General features: G+C 47.4%; 1 long non-coding RNA gene across 1 annotated transcript in view; it reads right to left on the bottom strand.

The window, feature by feature from the left end:
• LOC122447530 overlaps window positions 1-21,878 on the bottom strand; it is a 28,304-nt gene extending 6,426 nt beyond the window's left edge. The window contains exons 1-2 of the long non-coding RNA XR_006271269.1: window positions 21,801-21,878; window positions 7,864-7,947 (exon numbers count right to left, since the gene is read on the bottom strand). This is a non-coding gene — a long non-coding RNA (uncharacterized LOC122447530). The remainder of the gene's footprint in view (window positions 1-7,863; window positions 7,948-21,800) is intronic.
• Window positions 21,879-27,711: the final 5,833 nt, after the last annotated feature.

Raw genomic sequence — 27,711 nt, 5'->3', positions numbered from 1 at the left:
ATAATGAAATGAATAACCACGGCCAGAAAAGAACAGCAGACAGTATTGAACTTTGCGTATATCATTTTGCCAGTAAGAATTCCTCATCCGTAAAATGAAAAGCGACTCACTGAATGGGAGAATATTTGCAAATCTTGTATCTCATACGAGGATAATGTCTGAAGTGTGTAGAACTCACACAGCTCTGTAGCAAGAAGAGCAAACAATTCCATTTGGGGCAGAGGATCTGCATAGACATTTTTCCAGAGAAGCCATTTTCCAGGGGAATAAGAGGTATATGGGCATTCTGTACCTTCCTTTCAATTTTGCTATGAACCTGAAACTGTTCTAAAAATAACAAAGCCAAAGGAAGAAAGGAAAGGAAGGAAGAGGAAGGAAGGAGAGAAGAGGAGGGAGTGATGGATGGTGGAGGAGGCCTCTTACAGCAGAGTGTCAAGGGTGGGCTGGTCAACATGGAAGGGGTGCTGGAGTTGGAAAAGCATCATTTTCCAACCATCCTAGTAAAGGTTGCCTGGTGGCTCAAATGGTAAAGAATCTACCTACAATGCAGGAGATCTGGATTTAATCCCTGGGTCAGGAAGATCCCCTGGAGAAGGGCATGGTAACCCACTCCAGTATTCTTGCCTGGAAATCCCATGGACAGAGGAGCCTATGGAGCTGCAGTCCATGGGGTCACAAAGAGTCAGACACGACTGAGCTACTAACACTTCAGTAAAGATTGGATGAGGCAAGAATCACCAATGAATATTAAAGGATATTTTGATAAGGAACAGGATATTTACATGGTCTTAGTGTGTCTCCCACAAATTGTGTGTTAGTTGCAATAACATGAAAAGAGAAAACAGTCATTCTGCAGTGGAAGATTAGATTGCAACTTGACAAAGTGCTCAAAACTAACGTCACCAGTGAGGGACAGTGTGCACTTCCAGATGTGATGCTCTGAGCAGGATACCACCTAACCTAGGTCAAACTCCAGCAGAGTATAAGTAACCTGGATCTAATCATGAAAAATAGCAAACAAACCCCAGTTGAGAAACGGTCTATTAAAAAAAAAAGGAGAAAGGGACTGTATTCTTCAAAAACATCAATGTCTTAAAACACAAAGGAAGGCTGTGAAAATGCTTTAGATTTAAGGAGGGCAAAGAGACATGACAATAAAATGCAGTAGCTGACCCTAGAGTAAGTCCTGTTGTCGTTTCAGTCACTAAGTCGTCTCCGACTCTTTGTGACCCCATGGACGGTAGCCCGCCAGGCTCCTCTGTCCATGGGGTTTCCCAGCAAAAATGCTGGAGCAGGTTGCCGTTTCCTTCTCTAGCTGATCTTCCTGACCCAGGGATAGGACTCACGCCTCCTGCATTGGCAGGCGGATTCTTTACTGCTGAGCCACCGGAGGAGCCCAGACTAGATCTTGTACTGAAGGTCAAAAAAAAAAAAAAATGCTATAAAGAACATTTTTTTTTAATGAAGTGACAAAGTTGAAATGTGAAAGGTGGTATTGTAGCAATGTTAAATTTACTGAGATTGATAACTGTACTATGGTTTTTAAGAAAATACACTTCACCCTTAAAAACATTGAAAGGGCCATGATGTATGTAACTTTCCATCAAATGATTGAGGAAAAAAGTATGTGTGTTTATGTGACACACCCACACTGGTCCATCCATATAGATGATATATGTACACATTACCCACATTCACGAGTGAATCTGGGTAAAGGGAATACAGGTGTTTTGATGCTATTTTTTGCAAACTTTCTATAAGTTTGGAGATTATCTCCAAGTAAAAAAATATTTTTTTTGAATTGCAATTGAGTATAGAAGTCTGAAGCTCCAAGGAGAGAATTGGACTAGAGACATATACAGGAGCCCTCAAGACATAGGTGGTGTTTAAAGTCACGAAAACAGATGAGAGCCACTGGAGGAGAAAACGTCAAAGAGGAAGAGAATGGCCAGGCCCACAGCCAGGAAACACTGGTGTCAGGAATCAGACAGAGAGAGAAGGGCCCATTGAGAAGCAGAGGAAGAAGTGGGTGACAGGAAACCAGAGGGGTGAGGTGTCACGAAAACCAAGAATACAGTATTTCAAGAAGACAGAGGGACTAACTGTGACAGGTGTTGCTAAGAGGTTGCCTAAGATGTAAACAGAGATATGACCACTAGATTAAGCAAGATCAAACTCATGCGAGACGTGCACAAGAACAATTTCAATGAAATCACAGTGAACAAGACCAGATGCTCGTGGCCTCCAGTGTCAACACAAGGTAAAGAAATAGAGCAGCATTAGAAGCTACTGTAGTCGGTTCCTATCATCTCATGCCTTATAGAGGGCAGTTATCGTGCTTGGTCACTAAGGACCTATATCTTCTGTGCTCGTGAGGCAGAGTGAACCTCTCACTACAGAAACCCGAAGTGTCGGATGCTGGCTACCCCAGCTCCCTGGCAGGTAGACCAGATATGTGGCCTGGCTCCGTCCCCACAAGAAGAAGTTGGGATGAAGCACAGATAGAGCAACCTTCACACCCAAGTTTTACTGTATTGGTTCAACTTGGGGCCAAATTTACGTGTTCTAAGCTTGGCAAATGAAAAATTGATCATTTGCCTTGAAAAGCAAATAATTCTACTACTTGTAATTCAGTCTATTTGGGTAAATAGAAGGAACGCATGCATTCTTTTGGTTGAAAATCTGTGAATATGGAGAAAAGTTGTCTTGTTCATTCATTTATTGATAACAAACACTATGTTCCAGGCTCTATTTCAATCCTTTTGTAAATAAAGATTCATTTAATTCTCAAAAAAATAAAGAAAGTTGGGAGAGTTCAGGAGGTATCCTGGCAATGGACAGTGGTGATCAAGACAGTAAGACCCCCAGTTCCTTCAGGCCACAGGGGTTCTGTTTCTGAGCAGAACTCAGGGCCCAGTGTTAGGATATTGGCAGTGAGCCCTGAAGCAGAGGAAATGCGTCTTCACCATACAGGTCCTTTGGCAGGAGTCAGGGCACTCTACCTGTTTTTGGAGGTGCTGTGAGCTGCCAGTGTCTAATAAACTCTCTGCCTCTGTGCAATCAGCCAGGGTCAGTTGCTTTTGCTTTCAGTCATGAACCTTGACTGAAAAAGGATCTTGCAGTTTCTTGGCTAAAGAGGAGATTCCTTTATGCCGTCTTGCTCAAATTCCGCCTCTCGAGGGTATATCAAGTATGCAGTGTCCCTGGCCAATGGCCACTGCAGACAGAACAGCCTCCCAGTGGCCCCCCTCTGAGGCTATGCCTCAGCCCTGCCACCTAAGACCTCCAATGTCCCAAGACTTTGGCCACCTCATTGCCCCTGGAGCGAAATACCCCAATCTGGATGTGTGTGCCTGCTCCCCACTTGATCTTGGCTTTCTAAAAAACCAGCTCTCCCCACCACCACTGCTTCTCCAGGGACTCCTTGGAGCCTGTGGTTTTCTAACTACTTTGCCATGGAGTGTGGGAAAAGAGATAAGGAAGTGCACAGGTTGAAATGCTTCCAGAAGCGTCTTGAAGGTTTGCCTTTTATTAACACTGGTTTGCCATCCTCTGCCTGAAATCAGACCATGTCTGTCATCACCCTGGGCTGATGCAGGATGAATCAGACCCCGTAGATGTAGGGAATCCTCAGTGGTCTCTCCGGCCACACTTGGCACGGACCCCAAAGCAACGGAACAGACCAGCCAGGACGGATTTCTAACCATGACCCTGACAAATGCCAAAACCATGCATTGGCGCCGCCTCCTCGGTCCACTGAGTCTCCATACGGCGGGTCTTTTCCTTCACATATGACTGTGTCTCAGAAGCCTGACGCCTTCCCAGAAGGCTCCCCACACTAATTGTATGTGTGGTCTCTGAGGGAGCCTCATGTTGCCTTTGCAGCTTGAGGGCAACCAGCATCAGACGATAGGGTACTCTGTGTTTGCCCTGCTCCCGTGGGCATGAGATTCCTAGGGCAAATTTCCTTCTATTCCAAAGAACACTTTAGCCACATGACTTCCCCCATTGAAATACCGCCATTTCCCTTGAGGTCGATCCTTGATTTTGTAATCTCCCTGAGAAAAGTGGGGCATAGAGAGAATGGGAGGAACTTTCAATGTGACAGAACTATGCCAGCTCAGGGCCCCCTGACACCAATTCTGGTCTGTCCACATCACCGTTGATGGCATCATCCACTGTGCCTACCCCTTGGTGGATAAAAGGTCCTCCATTTCTTCTTCCTCTTTCAGCCATTAAATGAAGCATTCTTTGGAAACACAATGTTCCATAAGGACACACCAAGGCAAAGTTACGATTACTAAAATCTAGACCAAGAGAAAGATGGTGTAGCTTTGCCCTCAAAGAGAAGTGGCTTAAAGAAAAGAGAGAGAGGTGGCTTATTCTTTCTATTTTGCACCCCAGACTTCCACCCCAGCTCCCCACCTCATCCCCTTGGTAATTGCAAGTCTGTTCTCTACGTCTGTGAATCTGTTTCTACTTCATGGCTTGGTTCAGCTGTGTCATATTTTGGATATCACATGTAAGTGATATCATATGCTATTTGTCTTTCTCCTTCTGACTTAAGTCACTTGGGATGATCATCTTTAGTTGCACCCAGAAGTGGCTTATTCTTCAAACAAGACTTGTGTTGCTCATCTCATCAGGTCTGGGGCCACTGTCCACTTCTGGTAGAACTGGCCCACACCAGTTGACGGTGAAGATGTCTATGGTGCAGACTGGTGAAGATATCTGACTGGTCTACACCAAAGCTGAGACATCTTCCTACCCACAGAGCTGCCAATAATGAGACTAGACAGAGGATAGGGTTTGTGGAGCGGGAGTACGCTGGAGGTACCCACGAGGCCAGAAAAACACTACCCGGCTGAGCTGTGGGAGGTGGTCACCCCAGCCTCCCTTCACCTCCTCCCCTGGGGTTGAGAGGTTCTGGAATGATCTAGCCATTGTGGAGTTTCTGACTCCACAAATGTCTCTTCCTCTCCCAGCCCCAAACTATGGCCTGTCGAAGTAGAGGGCTCTGAGACTGCCCCCAACTCTTCATTTGACAGTCGAAGGGACCTTGCTTCAGACCTTCTGCAAAGGTCGACGGTCAAGTGTTCTGGGGTGTGACGTGGAGAAAACGCTTGGGATTTGTACGGGGGCTCTTTGGACCAGCCTGAAGCCCAGCAAGGGGTTTAAAGGAGAGAAATGGCTGGAAACCTCGAGGGAGCTGACCCTGCCATTCTTCTGAATTCTCCCCAGGACAAACAGGGCTGAGAGTCCGGAACGGATGAGGAACAGAGCAGCGGCCCCTTGGTCTTGGAGTCCAGCTCTGACGCTCATGGTCCCGGGGAGACGCCCCAGCACCTCATCTCCTCGGAGTCTTGGGAGTCTGACGTCAATGAGGGTCTCTGCAGCAGTGCCCTTCCGAGGAAAATCTGAACCTCCTTCCAGCCATCTGGTGGCCTCGGACAACAACATCTTTTCCAGCTTCCCTGCTGCTGAGGACACACGAGGTCCCTCTCTGTTTTCATTTGGGCTTTCTTGTTTTGGGGGAGATGGGTTGGTTTCAGTTATTTCCTTCTTTAGTTCTGGGCTTTGTTGGGTCTTCGGTGCCGCCTGTGGGGCCTCCCGTTGCAGTCTGAGGGCTTCGCTCTGGTTGAGGAGTGCAGGCTCTCTAGTTAAGGTCGGGGCTCAGTAGCTGTGGCACACGGGCTTGGTTGCCCCTTGCCATGTGGCCTCTTAGTTCCCCGACTAGGGATCAAACCCACGTCCATGCCATTGGAAGGTGGATTCTTAACCACTGGACCACTAGGGAAGTCCCCCTGTCTCCACTTTGAAGTGGCTCAAGTTCACTCTCCATCCACCATCTCTTTGACCCCAGGCCCTCCTCTCCTGCAGGAGCAGACAGAGGATGCCAAGGAGAGTCTCTGTAGTCAGTTGGTGGGAAATGCCCGACAAGCCGTGTCATCTGGGTCACATGAAAGTCTCACCCTGGAAGGGACGCTGCAGGAACCACCAGCCTCTGTGGAGCCAAGAGTGGGGCGCAGGATCACCTCTGGGGAGGAGGGAAGCTAGTCCCGGGCCTGTGCACCCGCCCCCGGGCTCACCGCCCTCATCCTGCCATCCTCTGCGCTGCCCGTGGGCCAGGACTCGCTGTAACGTCATGGTTTTGCCGCCTGCCAGCTGCCGCCTGCCTTGTCCTTCCTGTTCCCACACGCGTGGCCACGTGTGGCCCCCCGGCTGTCGTTCACCTGCCCTCCCCCGGCCCCAGCCCACACAGGGGGAGGGAGGTGGGTAGGGGGAGCGGGGAGGAGCAGAGGGAAGGGTTGCTTCAGTGCCAGGCGCCTGCGATGGACCCGGAGGAGAGTGGAAGGGCGGTGAGAACCCAGGGTGGGGCCGGGCATCCCATTGAAGCCACCCAGCTGTGAACTCGGGGTCCTGGCAGAACCTCGTCCTGTAGATTTCAAAGCTCAGGAGGCTGGTGAATCCAGACCCAGGGTGACACTCTACAGTCTGTGAGCCACAGGCACTGGTCTCATTAGAACCCCTAAAGCACTGCTAGGCTCCACAAATTTACTTTGCAAAGGGAGGTCTGAGGCCAAGGCACTGAGCTTTCTCTGGCACACACTTAGAATTGCACTAAAATTGGGAGATTTTTCCTATTCCATTCACAGCCTATCCCAGAAGGATAAACACCTCAAGAAAGATCAGCAGCTTTGGGACGCTTTGCAGTGGGAACATTATCATTAAAACTTACAATTCTTCCACCTGCCAATGCAGGAGTGTGGTTTCGAACCCTGGTCCAGGAAGATCCCACAGGCCTCAGGGCAACTAAGCCCGTGAGCCGCAATGACTAAGCCAGCTCACCCTAGAGCCTGTGCTCTGCAACAAAAGAAACCACCACAACGAGAAGCCTGTGCCCTAGCCCCAGCTCGCTGCAACTAAAGAAAACCCGAACACAGCAACCAAGACCCAGCACAGCCAAAAACAAATAAACAATTTTTTAAAGTGTGATTCTTTGTTCCCAAGCAAGTCTTTTTTCAAAGATAATTACAACATATTTAATGTTAAAAAAAAATGCAAAATGAATAACCACCCTGAAAGTATGACATCGCTGAACAAATGGAGGAAAGTTTTTTTTAATGTTCGTTTCTTAGTAAACATTAAACTCTAAGACCCCTACAACTTTGGTGTGGCAGCTGTCTAAGGAATAAAAATGTGGATGAAATGACTCCTGAGTTTGCTCACCTCACAACACCTAGTGAGTGGGGAAATCAACATTTTCAATTTCCTTAAGCTTAATGGAAATGCAGGTTTGAATCTTCAATTGTGAGTACATGAAAATCTACAAAGAACGTGCTGTGTTCTTAATTACTTAATTACTTCTTCTTAATTACTCTTAGTAATTGCGCTCAGTCTTTCAGTCGTCTCTGACTCTTTGTAACCCCATGGACTGTAGCCTGCCAGGCTCCTCTATCCACAGGATTTCCCAGGCGAGAATACTGGAGTGGATTGCCATTTCCTTCTCCAGGGGATCCTCCCGACCCAGGGATCGAATCCATGTCTCCCGCATATCCTGCCTTGGCCGGCGGGTTCTTTACCACTGCACTATGTAGGAAGCCCACTGTTAGTAATTAACCGACCCCTATATGTTTATATTTTGGTTTTTCTGTTTTTATTCTGTTTCCTCATGCACCCTTTTGTTCCTCAATGGTCTCACCTCTGCTTTTTTCTTGGTTCTTCCCTCTCTCCTGCCTAACCCTCAGAGAACCCTCATGCACTCACAGGAACGGACACACTCAACCCCAGCTCATAGCTGCTAGACAGCTTTGGACTTCACCTCACAAACCAAAGCAAACAGCAAAGAAAATTAAAGCTTACCTTTACTTTGGTTGCCGGAATTTTTTACTTTTAACGTACTAGCACATTGGATGCTTATTCTGGCTCAGGCTGAAAAATCAAGCCCTAGCAAAGAGAAGAAAGATTATAACCATTATGGATGGTATACCGTGTGCTTGAAGTTTTATGTATACGCATAGAATGAGCAAGCCTCAAGGAACAAAATCATAAGCCAACCTGCCTTTACAACCATCCTGTTGAACTCAGGCAGGTCTCGGGATTCTTCTGGCCCTCCAATGAAAAATTAGAATGCCCAGTGCCTTATAACAGTCAAAGGCCAACTTCATTTAAAGATTCAGTGGTGATCCTTACCCTCGGCTCAGCACTATGTAGGGGGAAAACCTACAGCACAGGAGGGAGATGTGATTTGCTTTTCTCTTTTCTTCATCTATTTTCCCAATTTGACTCTGTTTACTCATCCTTCACAGTTTTGCTAACCATCATTTCTAAACCCTCCTGGGTCACAGGGTGGGGAAACGGGGAGAAGAGAGAAGTGGGGCATCGGAAGAAGCAAACTTCCTCATCAGGTCCTGTGATGAGTTGAGTTTGCTCCGTCTGGAATGAGGTGTTGAAATCTGCCTTCATGTCATGAGACAGGCATGGGTTCTTAGCACACATGCCCAGTCAACGCGACTCTCTTAATTAGAGTCTGCTTGATGAGAACATGTGTGTCTGTCATCCAGTCGGTCTACAGAAAGAATGCCCCGGTGGAGGGAACGGGGGCAAAGGCCTTGAAGAGGGAGCACACTGTGGATATCCCAGGGACAGAGGCGGCCCTTTGGCTGGAGCGCAGGGATTGGGGAGCGGCGGGAGATGAGGGCAGAGGATAGTGAAGACTGGATCCCGTGGGGCCTCCTAGACCAAAATTCTGACTGTATTCTGGGCGGGGCACATAGGAAGCGAATAGGGCGAATAGGGGTGTGGACAGGAGAGACATGATCTGACTCCGGCTTTGAAAGGATCACTCAGTCCCTTTGTGGAGGATAGGTGTGGGGGAAAGGGAAAGTGAGAAAGGCTGAATGTTTAACTGGCTGAAAGGAGATTAACTTGAAGGCTTTGCAACAATCCAGGTGAGGAGGAGGATGGCTCGGGCCAGAACGGAAGTGCTGGAGGTAGTGAGAAGTGAACAGGGATTTATGTTGGAGGCAGTCAATATCACCCCTGAAGGACTGGATCAGGAATATGAAAGAAAGAAAGCTGACTCCAAAGTTTGGGGCCTTAACAAGTGGAAGGAGGGAGTTGGCCTCGGGAAGTTTGCATATTTGAGATAAAGATGGAATCAGGAATTCACCTGGAGAGGTTAATTGAGACGTAATGTTAGCCAATTAGCAGCCAAGCTGGCAGTTAGGGCCATGAGTTTGGGGTCAGCCTAGAGATATAAATCTTAGAGTCATCAGTATATAGATGTCATTTAAAGTCAGGTGACTGAGTAGATCAAATGGGAATGAAAGTGGATAAAGAGAAGTCCAAGGGCTAAGCTTCGGGGCATCCAATGTTCAGATAGAGAGATACAGAGAAACAGCAGAGACTGAGAACAAGAGTAGGAGGAGAACCAATGAGGTCCCAGAAACCAAGATGAAATAAGCCTTCAGGAACAACCAACTGTTTCAAACGCTGCCAAGGTCAAGAGTATGCATTGGCAACATGGGGGTCATTGGTGACCTTGACCATGGCTATTTCAGCAGAGCAATGAAGACGGGTTTAAGTGTGGCCAGGGCTTCCCAGGTAGCTCAGTGGTAAAGACTCTGCCTGCCAAGCAGGGGACACAGGTTCGATCCCTGGGACAGGAAGATCCCCTAGAGAAGGAAGTCAACCCACCCCAGTATTCTTGCCGGGAGAATCCCATGGACAGAGGAGTCTGGAGGGCTACAGTCCCTGGGGTCACACAGAGTCGGACACGGCTGAGAACACAGGCACACACACGTGTTCTAAGAGAATGGGAGATGAGGAAACGGAGGCGGGGAGTGAGACAAATCTTTTGAGGACCTTTGATCCAACAGAGAAATGAGACGTAGGAGCCGGAGTGGAATATGGAGCCAGTGGAAGTTTGGGGTTTGGTTGTGTCTGTTTCTGAGACAAGAGACATGAGGGTGGGTTTGTGTATGCTGATCAGAACAACGCAGGAACAAGAGGAGAGAACTGTCAGTGTGAGACACTCAGGGGTACCAGAAAAGATTGGATCTAGTAAATATCAGAGGGGTTGAGCCCAGATACTGGTCTAATTACAGGAAGGAGGGCAGAGTAAATGGGCACCGACTCAAGCACGATGGTGGAGGGAGCATGTGGACACTCTATTCACTTTCCCAGTGAACCCCAGAGCCAGGTCATCAGCGGACAGAGGGAAAGGAGGGAGGAAGGAGGAAGAAAGATGAGAAAGTGTGAAAAGGCAGTTTAGGAGAGAGGACGATGGAGTCAGGTTACTGGGCAAACCTAGGGCCCACGTGAGTTACAGCGTTAAACGAAACCAGCGTTAAACGAAACCAGCCGGCAGGGGAATGTGTTTCTGCAGCCCCTTCAGCAACCCCGAGCAGGCATGCAGCAGAGACACCGACTTCAAAGAAATGCAAATTAAGATAAAGCACCATCTTCAAAAAAAATTCACTTTAACAGCAAATATGTTTAAAGTATCCTCAAAGATACCAGGAAAGAGTAAAATAGAAACTCTCCCACGTATCTCCTAAGAGTGTAAATTGGCACAATTAACTTGAGAAATGAGTCCCTGAGTCTTAAAAATATTTATTTTACATTCTAGGAATCCATTCTAAGAAGAGAACCAAAAAATGCACACAAAAATATTTATGTAAGTACTATTTACACTTGGGGAAAATTGGAAACAATTAAATCACTAAAATGAGGGGAGGGGTCATGAAAATAACAGGATAACCATCTCTGAAAGAGCAGCTTTTCCTGAAACAGATGTTCACAAGAGTCTTTAACAACATGAAAAAATTCGTAAGATATTAATCTATAGCTACTACTAAAAATAGTCAAGATAAAATGCATTTTTAGAAGTCACTGGGAAAACTCCAAAATGTTCATTGTAATTATCTTTGAGTAATAGTAGGGTTATATCTGATTTTCATTTTCTTCATTATTGCTTTCTGTAGTTTTCAAAATGAGTATTTTTATCATAATCAACCAGAACAAAAATGCTATGCTTAAAATTATAGTCCATTCTTAAACCAGGAGGATGGATTTGAGATATTGGGGTTCTCTCTAGTCACTTGTCCCCATAGTCTCACATCTCACACTGTGCAAATTGGAGTCACAGCCAAACATTCCCTCCCAAGCAGCCTCAGTTTGCCTCATCAGAGGTGAACCCTCAAAAGCTTTAACCTGAAGATAAAATAGAGTAATTCATTTAGAATGAACTATGTATTGAAGGTATTCTTATTCTAGATTGATTAGCATCTCCTAACTTCTTTTTTTCTAGATTTGAACCAGCCCTTCCGAGAATGTGGAGACAGTCTTCGGGACTCAGGAACATTTAGACTCCAGCAGATATCCTAAGTAAGGTTTGTAAAACTCTCTTTTTTAAACTGAAATATAGTAATATAGTTGATTTGCAATATTGTGTTAGTTTCACAGGTATAGCAAAGTGATTCTGTTATATATTTTTTCAGATTACTTTTCTTTATAGATTATTACAAAATACTGACTACAGTTCCCTGTGCTGTACAACAAATCCTTGTTGCTTGTCTATCTTTTATATCAGTTCAGTCGCTCAGTCATATCCAAATCTTTGTGACTCTTTTCCAATGAGTCAGTTTTTTGAATCAGGTGGCCAAAGTATTGGAGTTTCAGCTTCAGCATCAGCCCTTCTAATGAATATTCAGGACTGATTTCCTTTAGGATGGACTGGTTGGCTCTCCTTGCAGTCCAAGGGACCCTCAAGAATCTTCTTCAGCACCAGAGTTCAAAAGTATCAATTCTTTGGTGCTCAACCTTCTTTAAGGTCCAGCTCTCACATCCATACCTGACTACTGGAAAAACCATAGCTTTGACTAGACGGACCTTTGTTGGCAAAGTAATGCCTCTGCTTTTTAATGTGCTGTCTAGGTTGGTCATAGCTTCTTTTCCAAGGAGCAATCTTATATGCAGTAATTAGAATACTCCCTCACACCAGATACAAAAATAAACTCAAAATGATTTAAAGACATAAATACAAGATATGATACCGTAAAAACTCCTAAAAGAGAACCTAGGTCAAACATTGTCTGATATAAATACTAGCAATATTACCCGATTCAATGGACATAAACATGCGCAGACTCCGGGAGATGATGAGGGCCAAGGAAGCCTGACATGCTGCAGTCCTGGGGTCATAAAGAGCCGGACATGACTTGGTCACTGAACAGCACCAGTGTTTTCTTAGATCAGTCTCCCAAGCAAAAGAAATAAAATTCTTTTTCTTGTAAATTCATGAAATTCCCTGGCCATTCAGTGGTTAGGACTCTGTGCTTCCACTGCAAAGGGGCACGGATTTGATCCCTGGTTGGGGAACTAAGATCCTGCATGCTGTGCAGAGCAACCAAAAATAAATTTTAGAACTAATTAATTAATTAACTCAGCCATGAAATACCTCAAAAGGAACTTTTCCTCACGTATCAGTCAGCTGTCACTGCATAGAAACAGCCACAGAAGGTCAGTAACACACAACAGTGATAAGCAGACATTTCACTCATGCACTTGGGTATTTGCTGGAGCCAGTCTGATACAGGCCAAGCTTGACCCGGCAGCTCTAGTTTGAAAGTTTAGACCAAAATTGCTCCGATTGTCTCTTATCCTCCTTGGACCAGTGGGCTAGTCTGGCATGTTCTCATGATGATGGCACATGCATAAAAAAATTAAGCCCAACCAGGTAAGCATACATCAAGTCCTTGCTTGCTGTCTGTTAATAGCCCATTGGCTGAAACAAGTCACGTGGCAAGCACAAAGTCAAGGACAATTAAATTCTACTCCTCTTGTGGAAGAACTGCTGAATCACACAGAGAAAGTGTGTGAATACAGAGACAAGGAGAGAATGAGCCAATTAATCAACCTACTATATCCAAGAAAGACAGCAAAACAGAGAAAGTGCAAACAGGAAAGGTGGAAATTCATTTACGAAGAGTAAATTCTTCCATCAAAATCGAATCACGGACAGCTCCCATTCCTAGTTATTAATTCTTTCTCAACACCTCTGTGGAAACCCAACCCCAGAGCTCCAGTATTCAGTCCTTGAGCAGTTCTCATCCCCAGCTCCTCCAGAGGGGAGACAGGAGCCAGATGGGTCAGCAGGTTAACGGGCATCATTCTAGAGAACAAATGCACACCTTGGCTTTTCTCTATCCCAGGAACGTCAGACATGAAAGCCTCTCCCTCTAAGCCAGCCTCAAGCCCATCCGGTCTGCCCTGCAACCCAAAGCCCCTGAAGGTGATGAGGAAACAGGTATAGGGGCCATTTCTTCAATCTTTCCTATGAAAGTGTAGGTATTAGCGGATCAGTCCTGTCTGACTCTTTGCGACCCCATAGACTGTAGCCCGTCAAGCTCCTTCTGTCCATGGGGTTTCCCAGGTTAGAATACTGATGTGGGTTGACTCTTTTCTATGAGGCTCCTTCCAAATGGGAGATTTGGGGATTCCCTTATCACAAGGGGTCCACTATTTATCTGCAACAGGAAAAGGAGCATGTCTTGATGCCATTGTTGTTTAATTGCTGAGTCAATTCTGATTCTTTTGTGACCCCATGGACTGAAGCCCACCAGGCTCTTCATCCATGGGATTTCACAGGCAAGAATACTGAAGTGGGTTGCTATTTCCTTCTCCAGGGGATCTTCCCCACCCAGAAGCCACATCTCCTGCATTGGCAGGCAGATTCTTTACCACTGAGCCAGCAGGGAAGCCCTCTTAATGCCATTAGAATATGCTTAATACAGCCCGAAAGTCTCTTCCTCCCTTTCTCTCCTCTCCCTCTCTGCCTCCTTCCTTTCAAGCCCACTTCCAAAGCTGACCTGACTCTCCAGCAAAGGCCCAAATCAGCCCAACCCAGAGCTTTGGGGCCAGAGATAGCTCTCAAGGACTGAATACTGGAGCTCTGGGGGTTGGGTTTCCACAGAGGTGCTGAGAAAGTATTAATAACTAGGAATAGCAGCTGTCCATGATTTGATTTTGATGGAAGAAATTTACTCTTTGTAAATAATTTCCACCTTTCCTGTTTGCATTTTCCCTGTTTTTCTTTCTTTCCTGGTTGTAGTAGATTGATTCATTGACTCATTCTTCCCTTGTCCCTGTATTCACACCCTTTTCTGTGATTCAGCATTTCCTTCCACGAGAGGGGAAGAATTTATTTGTCCTTGACTTTGTGCTTGCCATGTGATTTGTTTTAGTCAATGGGCTGTTAACAGACTACAAGCGAGGACAATAATAATTTGCATTCCCACATTATACTGGAGTTGTTCATGAAAGTCAGCAGTTCTACCTTCTGCTCTGAAATACAGTTGTTGAGAGGATTTGACTTTAGGTTCAGATAGACTTGAGCAGACACCTGTCTTCGCTTCTCACCTACCACGTGACCTTAGGCAAATTGCTTAACCCCTCAGGCTCCAAGACTTCCCAGAATCCGCCTGCAATGTGGGAGACCTGGATTCGATCCCTGGGTTGGGAAGATCCCCTGGAGAAGGGAACATCTACCCACTCCAGTATTCCTGCCTGGAGAATTCATGGACAGAGGAGCCTGGCAGGCTACAGTCCATGGGGTTGCAAAGAGTTGGACAGGACTGACTGACACTGGATTCACTTCAGGTTTCTCATGGGTAAAGTGGGCTGATAACAACGGCTACCTCATAGGACTACTGTGTATCTGATGAGATAAGATATGAAAGTGCTTAGAACACTGCCTGCCACGTGGTCCACGTTTAGTCACCTGCCGCTGCAACAACTTGATATGGAAACCACAAACCTCCAGTGGGAAGAGTCAACCCTGGTGAACTCTGAGGAGCAGAACCCCGCATCATGAATCTCACATTTACAGTATTTAAAAAACTTAAAAGACTTGTTCCCACCACGGAGATAAAAGGAGTGTTCAGGCCAGTTTGGAGTTAACCACTCCTGGGTACTCAAACGTTCTAATGGGAATTTTTGTGGTCTGAGCCATACTTGCAAAAACACAGGTGTCTGTGGCCAGTAACTTAAACATGAAACAACCGTCACCCAGCAACAAGCCAGGAACACCTGTTGGTGTCTGCTAGATTCCACCACATGGCACAAACCTGCTGATTCTTCTTGCATCATTGGGTAGATCAACAAACTTTTCATGCAGCTGATTAAGATAGTAGTTGTCATCACAACTTCTCTTTTGTTTGTTTGTTTTGTGGAGGTTTTTTTGTTTGGCTGGTTTTTTTTAATTGAAGTATAGTTGATTTCCAAGTTATTGGGCTTCCCTGGTGTCTCAGCTGGTAAAGAATCCTCCCGCAATGCAGGAGACTTGGGTTTGATCCCTGGGTTGGGAAGATCCCCTGGAGAAGAAAGGCTACCCACTCCAGTATTCTGGCCTGGAGAATTCCATGGACTATATAGTCAATGGGATCACAAAGAGTCAGACACGACTGAGCAACTTTCGCTTTCACATATACGGCAAAGTGAAGTGTATATATACATATATATATATACATACTTTTACTGAGATATGTTGATATACATATAAATACTTTCAGATTCTGTTCCGTTATAGGTTATTACCAATTACTGAGTAAAGTTTCCTGTACTATACAGTGGGTCCTTGTTGTTTATCTATTTTATATACACTATTGTGTATCTGTTAATCCCAAACTCCTAATTTATCCCTCCACAACTTCATTTTCTAAATGAACCTCCTTTTAGTAAATTTAGTATATTTCCTAGCACCCTTGATTCAATTCGATAAAGATGTGTGGAGGGTTTACACTGTGGCAGATGTCGTGGGTACTTAAAGCAGAGAAAGAATGAAAGTAGGCTTGAGTTCTTGCTATGAAACAACCTTGTGGGTGTTTATAAACCTCCTGCTCTACATTGTTTCGGGGTGGATTCAGAGAAAGATCACCCTGTGACTGGGAGCTAGAGGGTAAAATGAGACATGCGAATGCTTCATGTAAGAAAGAGGAGGCCATTTCAGGGGCCTGAAACAACAGAAGTGGATCTGTCAATCCTGTTTTAGCCTAGTGCCACATTCCTGATCAGCCTATGGCTTCTTTTCACGTGGTGATTCAGGCACCCAGGCTCTTTCCTTCTTGGGGACCCGTCATCCCTAATGGCCTCAAAGTGTCCTGAACCCTGACTACAGGAGGGAAAGACCATGGGGAAAACCCATGAATGCTCAGTGGTGCCCATCCCTTTTGTGACCCCATGGACTGTAGCCCACCAGGCTCCTCTGTCCATGGGATCCTCCAGGCAGGAATACTGGAGTGGGTTGCCATTTCCCTCTCCAGGGGATCTTCCTGACCCGGAGATCGAAGCTGCATACTATTTCATTGTATTGATTCACCACATTTTGTTTATCCATTCATTTATTGGTAGACATTTTCGTTGTCTCTACTTTTTGGCTATTATGAACATTTTGTGTGGACATAACTATTTTTTTTCCTTTTTCTCCTCTCCCTCTCTCTCTATTTTGGTGTATATACCTAGGAGTAGGATTTCTGGGTTGTGTGGTGTGTGATCTCAGTTGCATCTGGCTCTTTTCAACCCCATGGACTACAGGCTGCCAGGCTCCCTCTCCATGGGATTTCTCAGGCAAGAATACTGGAGTGGGTTGCCATTTCCTACTCCACGGGATCTTCCTGACCTAGGAATCGAATCCGCATCTCTTGCATTGGCAGGCAGATTCTTTACCACTGGGCCACCTGGAGAAAATCCATCCACTTCTTAAAAGCCCCCTCCCAGACCCAACAGATTCTGCCAATTCACAGTCCACTGGCAAGAATTAATCTCGTGGCCACTCCTGGGTACCAGGAAGGCAGGAACATGGAATCCTCTTTCCTGCATCAGTTCCCTAAGCATAAGCTAGGTAGGTGTATGTGTGTGATACACCGCTTAATTTTCTTGCCTATGCCCCCCACTCCAACATGAGCACCGTGAGAGCAAGGATTTGTTTTTGTTCATTGCAGAATCCCCAGCTGGTGGTGATGCCCGAAGTGAAACTTGGAGGAGTCACCCAGGTGCAGAGGTCAGAGAAAGGGCATGCCGAATGGCAGATGGAATGTGAAAGGCAGGATGTGTCAGGGCACGGTGCGTTCAGAGAACTGCATTTGCCTACTCAGGCAAGAAAAGAGTGTGGTCTGGGCCAGGGCGTGGTAGGAGCCTGGGTGAAGGGTCCAGAATGGGCAGGGCCCTGGCCTCAGGCTACGGAATTGAGATATATCCTTAAGTACCACACAACCCCACTTCCAGGTGGTGCGGTGGTAAAGAATCTGCCTGCCAATGCAAGAGATGCGGATTCGATTCCTAGGTCAGGAAGATCCCGTGGAGTAGGAAATGGCAACCCACTCCAGTATTCTTGCCTGAGAAATCCCATGGAGAGGGAGCCTGGCAGCCTGTAGTCCATGGGGTTGAAAAGAGCCAGATGCAACTGAGATCACACACCACACAACCCAGAAATCCTACTCCTAGGTATATACACCAAAATAAAAAAAAGAGAGAGAGGGAGAGGAGAAAAAGGGAAAAAAAATAGTTACGTCCACACAAAATGTTCATAATAGCCAAAAAGTAGAGACAACGAAAATGTCTACCAATAAATGAATGGATAAACAAAATGTGGTAAATCAATACAATGAAATAGTCCTTGGCCATAAAAAGTAGTATTGATTCATACTACAACTTGAATGAACCTTGGAAAATTTACGCCAAGTGAAAGCAACCAGACACAAAAGACCAAATATGGTGTCAGTCCATTTGTATGAAATATGCAAAATAAATCCAAAGAGACAGAAGTACGTGAGTGGGTATCAGAGACTGGAAGGAAAGGGGAATAGAGAGTGAGGACTAATGGGTACAGGATTTCTTTGTGGGGAGAGGACAATGTTCTGGAAATAGATAGTGAGGAGGGTTGCACAACTCTGTGAATATACTAAAGAAAGCAGAATTATACTTTTTAAAAGGGTGGCCTCTATAGTATGTGAATTCTACCTCAATAAAGCAGCCCTTTTAAAAAATCTATCCTTAAGACAATATGAAAGCATGAAAGGGTTTCAAGCAGATGATGATGACATGGTCAAGAATGACGCTGGTGACTATATCAACAGTGGATGGAAGAGGATGAAGAACAGAGCGTAGAGCCTGTCCTCCCAGTGAAATGAGACAAGGAGCTGAACTATGGCCCTGGAATTAACCCACTCCAGGTGAGTCAACATTGGGTCAAAGACAAAAAAAAAAAAAAAGCACAGAACCAGCTTTGCAGCTCTCCCTGTAAAACCACATCTTCTATATTATGCCAGCAAGACATGCACAGAGGGAATTCCCTGGTTCCGATGATAAAGAATCTGCTTCCAATGCAAGAGACCTGGGTTCAATCCCTGGGTCAGGAAGATCCCCTTGAGAAGGAAATGGCTACCCACTCCAGTATTCTTGCCTGGAGAATTCCACGGACAGAGGAGCCTGGCAGGCTGCAGTCCATGGGGTCACAAAGAGTCAGACACGACTGAGCGACTACTACTTTCACTTCACTTTCAGTGATAGGACTCAGCACTTTCACTGCCGTGGCCTGGGTCCCATCCCTGGTTGGGGAACTAAGATCCCGCAGCCAAGAAACAAACAAACACGCCCAGAGCCTGAGAAGTACCAGACCAGCCTGCTCCCTATACTTCAGGAGCTGCTAAGTCCCTTATGTGGCTCCTGCTGCTGGCCCCGGAATTCATTTCCAGACAGTCTGTCTTTTCATCACCAAAACATGGAGCAAGCTTCCAAAGTTCTCATCCCTGACCATTTGCCCTGTGTGATGCTGGCTGCTGGCTGTAGTTGAAACTTGGTCATTTTTCTTTTAAAGTACTTATTAGTTTTATCTACGCATTGGAAAGCTACTTACATATCCTTGGAATCGTAGAGAATGATGTTGTGTGGATTGCTATGTGATTAGGAGTCTGCTTGCCAATGCAGGAGACTCGAGTTTGATCCCTGGGTCAGGAAGATCCCCTGGAGGAGGAAATGGCAACCCACTCCAGTATTCCTATCTGGGAAATCCCATGGACAGAGGAGCCTAGTGGGCTACAGTCCTTGGGGTCACCAGGAATTGGACACAACTGCGTGAGCACAAAAGTGATACAGGCAGGAAAACTCAGTATCTGCCTAATTTGATGCCTGCCCTACACCAAACTCGACAACTCGGTAGGATTTCACAAATACCTACTGTGTACCAGGGGCCAAGGGATACAGACTGAATAGGAAAATCATCTGTGTTCTTAGGAAGCTCATAGGCTGATGAGAGAGAATGACTCTGAGGCAGACGGGTGCGTTTACAGAAGGGCACTGAGTGAGGGATGCCCCTGTGTCCAGGGTGAGGGGTGCGGAGAAGTCCCCGGAAGCTTTCTAGATGGACTTCCAGCCTGAGAGACGCCACAGTCTGTGGGCCCTGGGTCTGGCTGTGCATTCCTCAGCTCAGGGGGTAACTTCCTGGACGTGAAACCTCAGTGGGCATACAGATTAAAGGCAGGGGAGAGGGAGATGGGGCTACAGAGACGGACCAAGCAAGACTTTTCAGGTACCACCCCAAGACTGGAGAATGGGGAGGTCCAATCTACAGGTGCCTTTGGGGGGCTGATGACTGGGAAGGGCCCCGAGAGAGCCTCTTAGGCTGCTGAAAATGTTCTGATTTTGACTTGGATAATGATTGAAGGAGAGACAGTGTGTGTGTGTGTGTGTGTCTTTAAGACTGTACCAGAAAGCAAAGCAAAACCCTAGCCTTGATACAATAACTGGATCTGTCCATTACATATTTTTTAATAGTACAAAATTACTTACCATGTATTTCTTATTTATAAATGTTTTCTTTTTTTAATTGACGTATAATTGATTTATAAGGAGGGCATGGCAACCCACTCCAGTATTCTTGCCTGGAGAATCCCATGGACAAAGGAGCTTGGTGGGCTACCGTCCAGGGGGTCGCAGAGAGTCAGACTGAAGCAACTTAGCCAGCACAACACAGTTGGTTTACCATGCTATGTTAGTTTCGGGTACGCAGCAAGGTGACTCAGTTATATATAGGATATGTATATAATGTGTCTTCTTTTTCAGATTCTTTTCTGTTATAGATTTTTATAAGATACCAAATATAGTTCCTAGTACTATACAGTAGTTCCTGGTTGTTAATCTCTTTTATATATAGTAGTGTGTATTTGTTAATCCCAAACTTCTAATTTATCCCTCCCCTAACCTCCATGTGTTTTCATCTGTGTGATCTCATTTATTTTTCTGACTAAGCCTCACTTTATTTAGGACACATGTTTTATGCCAGAAACTCAAACTCGAATGGATTAAATAACTTGCTCAAAATCATCCAACTAAGAAATAGCAGAGTCAGGATTTGAATCAGTTCCCCTAGCTCATGATTCAGGTATATTCCTGTTATCCCACGCTAGTTTAAAAATTGGGAGCTATTAATGCCATGTTCTGGGGCTTCTCCGGTGGCTCAGTAGTAAAGAATCTGTCTGCAGTGCAGGAGCCTCAGGGGATGTGGGTTCGATCCCTCGCTCGGGAAGGTATCCTGGAGAAGGGCATGGCAACCCACTCCAGTATTCTCGCTTGGAAAGCCCCCTGGACAGAGGACCCTGGCGGGCTTCAGTCCGTGGGGTAGCAAAGAGTTGGACACAACTGAGCACAATGATGACAAATTTCATCCCTAAATAAATTTGACTGTTCTGGGAACCAAGCTGGGTAGCTGCCAGGCTGGCTGCCTGCACTGCTGGCTCCTGTAGAAAGAAACTGGTTCTATGTACTTCTCCTGGTAATTCCTGGTTCCTCTTTTCCACATATTCTCTGGGCCTGGACTGGGAAGCAAGGGTAGCCTGGAACTTCACTCCTCAGCTCCTTCTCTGGAAGTCGTGTGTTCCCATGGCAACACTGACCTTGGTCCTGAGATTGTTAGGCACCAGCTGGAAGGTCGGTGCAAACACCAGGTTTCTTTGACAAGGGGCAAAATCTCTGAAATCTCCCAATCAAAGTCCCGAGGAGCCTATGCTCTGAGTCTTGTGGGGCAGGAGGCCAACAAACCCAGATCTTTGCCGGGGTCCAGCTGGTGTGATAGGAGCACCCGCTTAACCCAGGTGCGCCTAGAAGTGGCCCATCTCTGTTGCTCTCCGAGGCCAGGACGGAAGCCTCGGTCCCCCATCTGCAGGCCGGGAATGATGACGCTGGATCGTGGACCTGCCCCGAGGATGTGTTGAGAGCACCTTTGTCAGACGCCTCACCCGTCGTGCTGTTATAACTGGCATTGAATCCCTGCCATGAGACCTTTCAGAGAGTCTCTTTAAAAGTTCTGGCCGGGATTCACTCGGTATCTGGTTCACATAAACATCCCCCTTTGAAGATTACTTCACACTCCTTAAATGCAGGACTTGTCTATTTAAATCCCAGAACAGGATGTCTTCGCCTTTAGAAACCCCAAGGTGACCTTGGAGGCCATTGTGTGTCCCTGGAAAGGGTGCAGCTCGCGTGACAGTCACCGCATTCGTGGCACGGATGGGATGCAGCTGCAACGGGGACCGCAGGCGGGGCCGGCCCTCCGTGCAGAGGCCTTAGTGCCCTGATGTGGACCAGCTCAGGAGGTCGCTGGGGGGACCAGAGGCCTGGGAGGGATGGCCGCGGGCCAGGTCTGAAAAGCCTTCAGAGGTCACGGACACATCCCCCACCTGCACAGGGGGTCTTCCCTACACCCTTCAGACGAACGATAATCTGTCATTTGAAAATGTACATACCTCAGAAGAAAGCAGACTCCAAACCTCCTGCACGTCCACCACCAGTTAGAGTGTCCAGCGTAGCCCAGATCTCCTGCTCATATGGACAGAGGTGCCCCACTCAATTGCCATTTAGTCTCTGGGGGAAGCAGGACAATGGAACCCCAGCCCTTTGGCTTAGGGGTTGTGTTTCCCGACCCCTCCACCTCCCCTCAGACCGATCCCAGGTTTCCTGTGTCTCTATTGGATGTGTGTGTGTGTGTGTGTGTGTGTGTGCGTGTGCGCGCAGTCTTGTCAGACTCTTTGTGACCCAATGGACTATAGCCCACTGGACCCCCTGTTTATGGGACTTCTCAGGCAAGAATACTGGAGTGGGTTGCCATTCCCTTCTCCAGGGAATCTTCCCCACCCACATCTCCTGTGTCTCCTGCATTGGCGGGTGTGTTCTTTACCACTGAGCCGCCTAGGAAGCTGCCTCTCTTGGACAGTGAGGCCAGTAAGAAACTCAGGAAAAAAAGCATCTCAGCTCCAAGCAAAGAAACCCAGGTGCCCGTCATCCTAAGAGAGAAAGTAGTGACTGCCTAGCGCAGAGTCTAAATGACAGGGGGAAATGCCCATCCAGCCTCTCAGATATGTCAGCGCATCTCTGTCTCCTTCCTGATAGGGGTGGAGATAGTTTTGCCTTCAAAAATGGGGCTTAACAGAACTTGAAAATAATTCTGGACTTGCGGGCGTGGTGGGATTGAGAAGGCAGAATTCGAATGAAGGAAAACTGACTACTGTGGTCTTTCAGATCACAAATCACAAATAGTTGTGTGCAGTCTAAAAGCACCATCCAGCAGCCAGCCAAGAAGCCATCTCTTCCCCTTTCTCAAAGGAGATTGAAAATTAGAGGAATCTAAAATACGACACAAATGAACTTTTATGAAACAGAAAGAGACTCACAGACATAGAGAACAGATGTGGTTGTTAAGGGGCGAGGGGGCAGAGGAGGGGCAGACCGGGAGTTTGGGATTAGCAGATGCAAACTATTATACAGAGAATGGATCAACAGCAAGGTCCCACTCTAGAGCACACTGCATACATACTGTACCCATTTCCTTGGTGGCTCCGTGGTCAAGAAGCTGCTTACAAGGCAGAAGACGCAGGAGACACAGGTTTGATCCCCGGGTCAGAAAGATCCCCTGGAGGTGGGCATGACAACCCTCTCCTGTACTCTTGCCTGGAAAATCCCACGGACAAAGGAGCCTGGTGGGCTACAGCCCATAGGGTCGCCAAGAGTCAGACATGACTGAAGTGACTAAGCACACACATTCATTCTGTATACAAGGTCGTACTGTATGCAAGGCTTCCCCGGTGACTTCCCTGGGGGCTCAGAGAGTAAACAGTCTGCCTGCAATGCAGGAGAACCGGCTTCGATCCCTGGGTTGGGAAGATCCCCTGGAGAAGGGAATGGCTCCCCACTCAAGTATTCTTGCCTGGAGAATTCCATGGATGGAGGAGCCTGGTGGGCTACAGTCCAAAGGGTCTCAAAGAGTCGGACAGGACTGAGCAATTAGCACATACACTGTATAGCAAAGGGAACTATACTCAATATTCTGTGATAAACCATAATGGAAAAGAATAATTTAAAAGACTGCATGCACACGTGCATATATATATATAACTGCATCACTTAGCTGTACAGGAAAAATTAATCCAGCATGGTGAATAACTATATTCCAGTTAAAAAAAAAAAAAAAAACAGAAAAGGATCCAGCTGTCATTTTGCCATGTGCCCTAGGACCCAAGGGGCGGTGGCCCTACGCTGTTTCATAACCTCTCTGGGGACCGGCTCCAAGTACAATGGGCTTCCTCAGATCAAGGTGACCTCCCTACCGAATGTTTTCCTCCGCTGCGGCTCCCTGGCTCCCTTGCCTGCTGGCCTGACGCAACTTCTCTTATCTGCGCACAAGTGATTGATAAGTGGATGTCTTTCTGGACACAGCTAATCTCTCCATCAGTCCGCAATCACTTGAGATTACAATGGTTAATTATACGTTGGGTTTGGGGAGCTCATGTTCCCCCCACCCCCATCCCGGTACATTTTCATCTCTGATTTCACCTTCCTGAAACTTTTTATTGTCTGAGATACAACGCTTGGTCATTAAAGCTTTGGCCCTGGGATCAGTTTTCTTGGTTCTAAAATGAGGCCGCTTGACTGGAGGCGAGTTTTGTGTTTCAGCCCAAGGAGCGGGGTCAGGGTGCCGGATGCCAGCCCCTCTTCTGTTTGGGAGACTGTGCTGCCAACCCTCCTTCCAGAATGATCCGAACTCCATGTTCTTTTTCATTATTATTATTTTACTTGGAGGATGATGACTTTACAATATTGTGATGGTTTTTGCCATACATCAACATGAATCGGCCATATGCTTACGTGTGTCCTTTTAAGTTTCGTTCCCTTTGCATCTGCTCACCTACCAGAAACCTCACTGCTTAATTTATCCTGTTCCCCAAATTCCTCCCTGGCTACTGCAGCTCACTCCAGAATACACTCCACACTCCCCACCCCGAAAAGGGCAGGCCCCTCACTCAGAGTCCTTCCACAAGGCCGGGTGACTCAGGCATGCCCTGCCCCACGCCTTGCCCCCTAGACGCCCTTGACAAGCAGGAGGTCACACTCGGGCCTGGCCCTCCCAGACCTGCTCTTGGCCAGGCTGGGGCTTCCTTTGGCTTAGACTCCGAAGCCAGGCCGTGATGCTTCTGGTCCCAGAACAGGCTCTGGCCCTGAGCCCAGGACAGAGGGTCACACGCCTCCTGGGAGCACGTGGGAATGGGCCCTTTCCACGTGATGCATGAAAACCCAATTATAAAGGTAATCCTGTTTTGAAATGTGGACAAGCAAAGACAAGCCCAGCAGAGGAAGAGCCACTCCCGCCCAGGAGACAGACTGTGCTGTTAATAACCCAACCTCAGACCCTCTGAGGGCCCTGTGCCCTCCTCCCGGTCTTCCACACCAGGACTCCTGTCTTTGTGCATGCGTGCTTGTGCTAAGTAAGTCACTTCAGTCGTGTCTGACTCTGCGACCCCATGGACTGTAGCCCACCGGGCTCCTCTGTCCATGGGATTCTCCAGGCAAGAACACTGGAGTGGGTTTCCAGGCCCTCCTCCAGGGGACCTTCTGGACCCAGGGATCAAGTCTCCTGCACTGGCAGGCGGGCTCTTTACCACTAGCATCACCTGGGAAGCCTATGTCTGTGTCTCCTTCCTTTTAATAAAAACACACACACACACATATATATACATATGCACGCATAAACCCAAAAGCATGTACACACAAGCTCACATGCACCACATATGTTCACACACACCCACGGTGTGCTGACACCACATTCTGGCTGCAACAGGGTTCAGAAGACTTCTCTGACTTTAGAATCCAAGCTCTAGGAAAAGGTAAATATTGTGTCAGGGTCAGAGTCAGCCTAGCATCAGACATCATCTCCCTGGAGTGGCTAAGAAGTGCTCCTCTTCCCCCCACTGCCAATCATGGTGGCTGAGGATCCCCCGTTAGAGATTCATTCCTTCTGGCCTCAAAGTTCTCTGTCTTCAGACATCTCTTCTCCCCCGGTATACCATAAGGAGCTGGGGAAAGGAGTCTACTGGGCCCCCGGCACCAGTCTTGGCCTTGGGTTAATGTTTCAGATGCTTTGGGAGGATGAGAGTGAGGCCCTAGAGAAGGGAAGGCAGAAGTGACATGCAAGAGGACGGTGGTCCAGTGATGAAGCAGAGGGGACTAGGTGAACACACACCCCAGACACTGTCATGCCCAGCCCGCCTGCCTGCTGGTGAGAGGTGAGACATCTCGCTCACTCAGCTATCAGAAGCGAACTGAGCACTCCCCGTGTGCCCGGGGCCGTGCTGTGTGCTGGAGCACATGGCGTGCCAAGCTAGGGATGGTCCCTGCGTTCGTGGGGCTTAAGGCCTGCTTGTAAGAGAGAGGAGAGAAATTAACCTAAAAAAAATCACCCAGGGACTCTGTTGGCAGTTCAGTGGTTAAGACTCTGTGCTTCCAATGCAGGGTCATAGGTTCGATCCCTGGTCAGGGAACCCACCTGGCTGAGAGGTGCAGCCAAAAAGATGCATCTTAAAAAACCTATGAAAAAGAAATCACCCAAGTGAACATGTCATTGTAAACCAAGATGAGTGCACTTGAGGAGGGCGCTATGAGAATAGCACCAAGGACCAACCTAGACTGGGGGCCAGGAAGGCCTTCTGAGCAAGTGATGCTCGAGCTGACCCTAAAGAAGCAGAACTAACCAAAAAACCAGAAGAGCAGGCATTCCAGGCAGACAGAGTTACATGCACAAAGGCCCTGTGGTGGAAAGGAGTCACCTAATCCTGCCATGGTGCATAATAATCCTTACCCTTCAGTAAACTTTGAACTAGAAGGAAAACGTTCCCTTCTAAAAATGTGTTTCCCTTTCCCCTTCCACTTACCCTGCCCTTCAATCAATACCCAGCGACACAAGAAGGTGAGCTAGACAGGAGAAAGCCTTAAAAAAACAAACGTTGCAGACAGCAGCTATGACAGCTATTTCCTGTTTGGTGTCTCTCACCACAAACCTCCTTAGCCAAATAAATTAGCACAGGAAAACATTTTGGAGAAGGGTGTGGAAGAAACACATTCGGAGAAGCCAAAAATACCCCATCTGCTTTTCAGAGAGGAGCTGTAGGTCTAAGGTCAGGACCAGAGCCCACTCAACTATAGGGGAGGGAGTGCCTCTCGAACGTCAGTCCCCTGCCTCGGTTTGACCTGGAGGAAGTGGGCCCCAGAGAGGGGCCGAGAGCCGGCCACCACGGGACGGGGCTTCGGCCCCTCCCGGCCCTGCGTTTGGTGCTCTTTCCCTCCCCGCTCCCTCTGGGCTCAGCAGACACGGTGGCGTCCTTCACTCAGCTGAGGCCGAGCGGGTTAGAACTGCCCCCTGTGACGACCACGTGCGTGTTGTGCGTGTCAGCCACTCAGTCTGTCCGACTCTGTGACCCCGTGGACGGGGGCCCATCAGGCTCCTCTGCCCGTGAAATTCTCCAGGCAAGAACACTGGAGTGGATAGCCATTCCCTTCTTCAGGGGATCTTTCCAACCCAGGGATTGAATCTGGGTCTCCTGCATTGCAGGCGGATTTTTTACCATCTGCTGCTGCTGCTAAGTCGCTTCAGTCATGTCCGACTCTGTGACACCCCATAGGTGGCAGCCCAGCATGCTCCTCTGTCCATGGGATTCTCCAGGCAAGAATACTGCAGTGGGTTGCCGTTTCCTTCTCCATCTTTACCATCTGAGCCTCCGTGATTCTTGATTTTGCCTTGAGTACAGGAACCCAATGTCCTTATGTTATGAGGAGGAGGAAGAGGCTTTACATCATCTCCATTTGGTCTTCACAGTGACACAGAAAATAAGGACTCACATCCTGATTTTATAAGTGAGGAAATAAAACGTCTGTGCCGGAGATCAGTCGGATACAGGATGGCAAGGTAGGATTTTAAGATGGTCTAGTTTGAAAGCCCGTACTTTCTCCAACCCATCCCAGAGGAGGTTTCTGCACATTCTATCCTCAGGGTCCCCACTCCACTGATTATCAACAGACCACCCATCACCACCTCCTGCCCCTCAGCTCAGACGTCCCTCTTCACACTTGGGGCAGAGGTGCCGATGCAGCCCGCCGGGGTCATAATTCCTCAAGGAGACAGGTCATCAGGCTCCTCCGTCCCGCCCCAGAGGCTGGCTGGTGTGTGGACATGTGAGCTGGTACTGGATCCTCTCACTTTGGGTGTGTGTCATGTTTTTTGTTTTGTTTTGCTTTAGTGATCCCTCCCAGAAGTTCAAACAGAAAATTCCCAAACCCAACAACATACTAGTCACATCCTTCCAACTCTGCATCCTCAGAATCTGGTCTTAT

The sequence above is a fragment of the Cervus canadensis genome, chromosome 9 (assembly GCF_019320065.1).
Source record: "Cervus canadensis isolate Bull #8, Minnesota chromosome 9, ASM1932006v1, whole genome shotgun sequence".
NCBI classification, from domain to species: Eukaryota; Metazoa; Chordata; class Mammalia; order Artiodactyla; family Cervidae; genus Cervus; species Cervus canadensis.
Note: the sequence above shows the minus strand (reverse complement) of the source record. Positions and strands in the feature narration are given on the sequence as shown.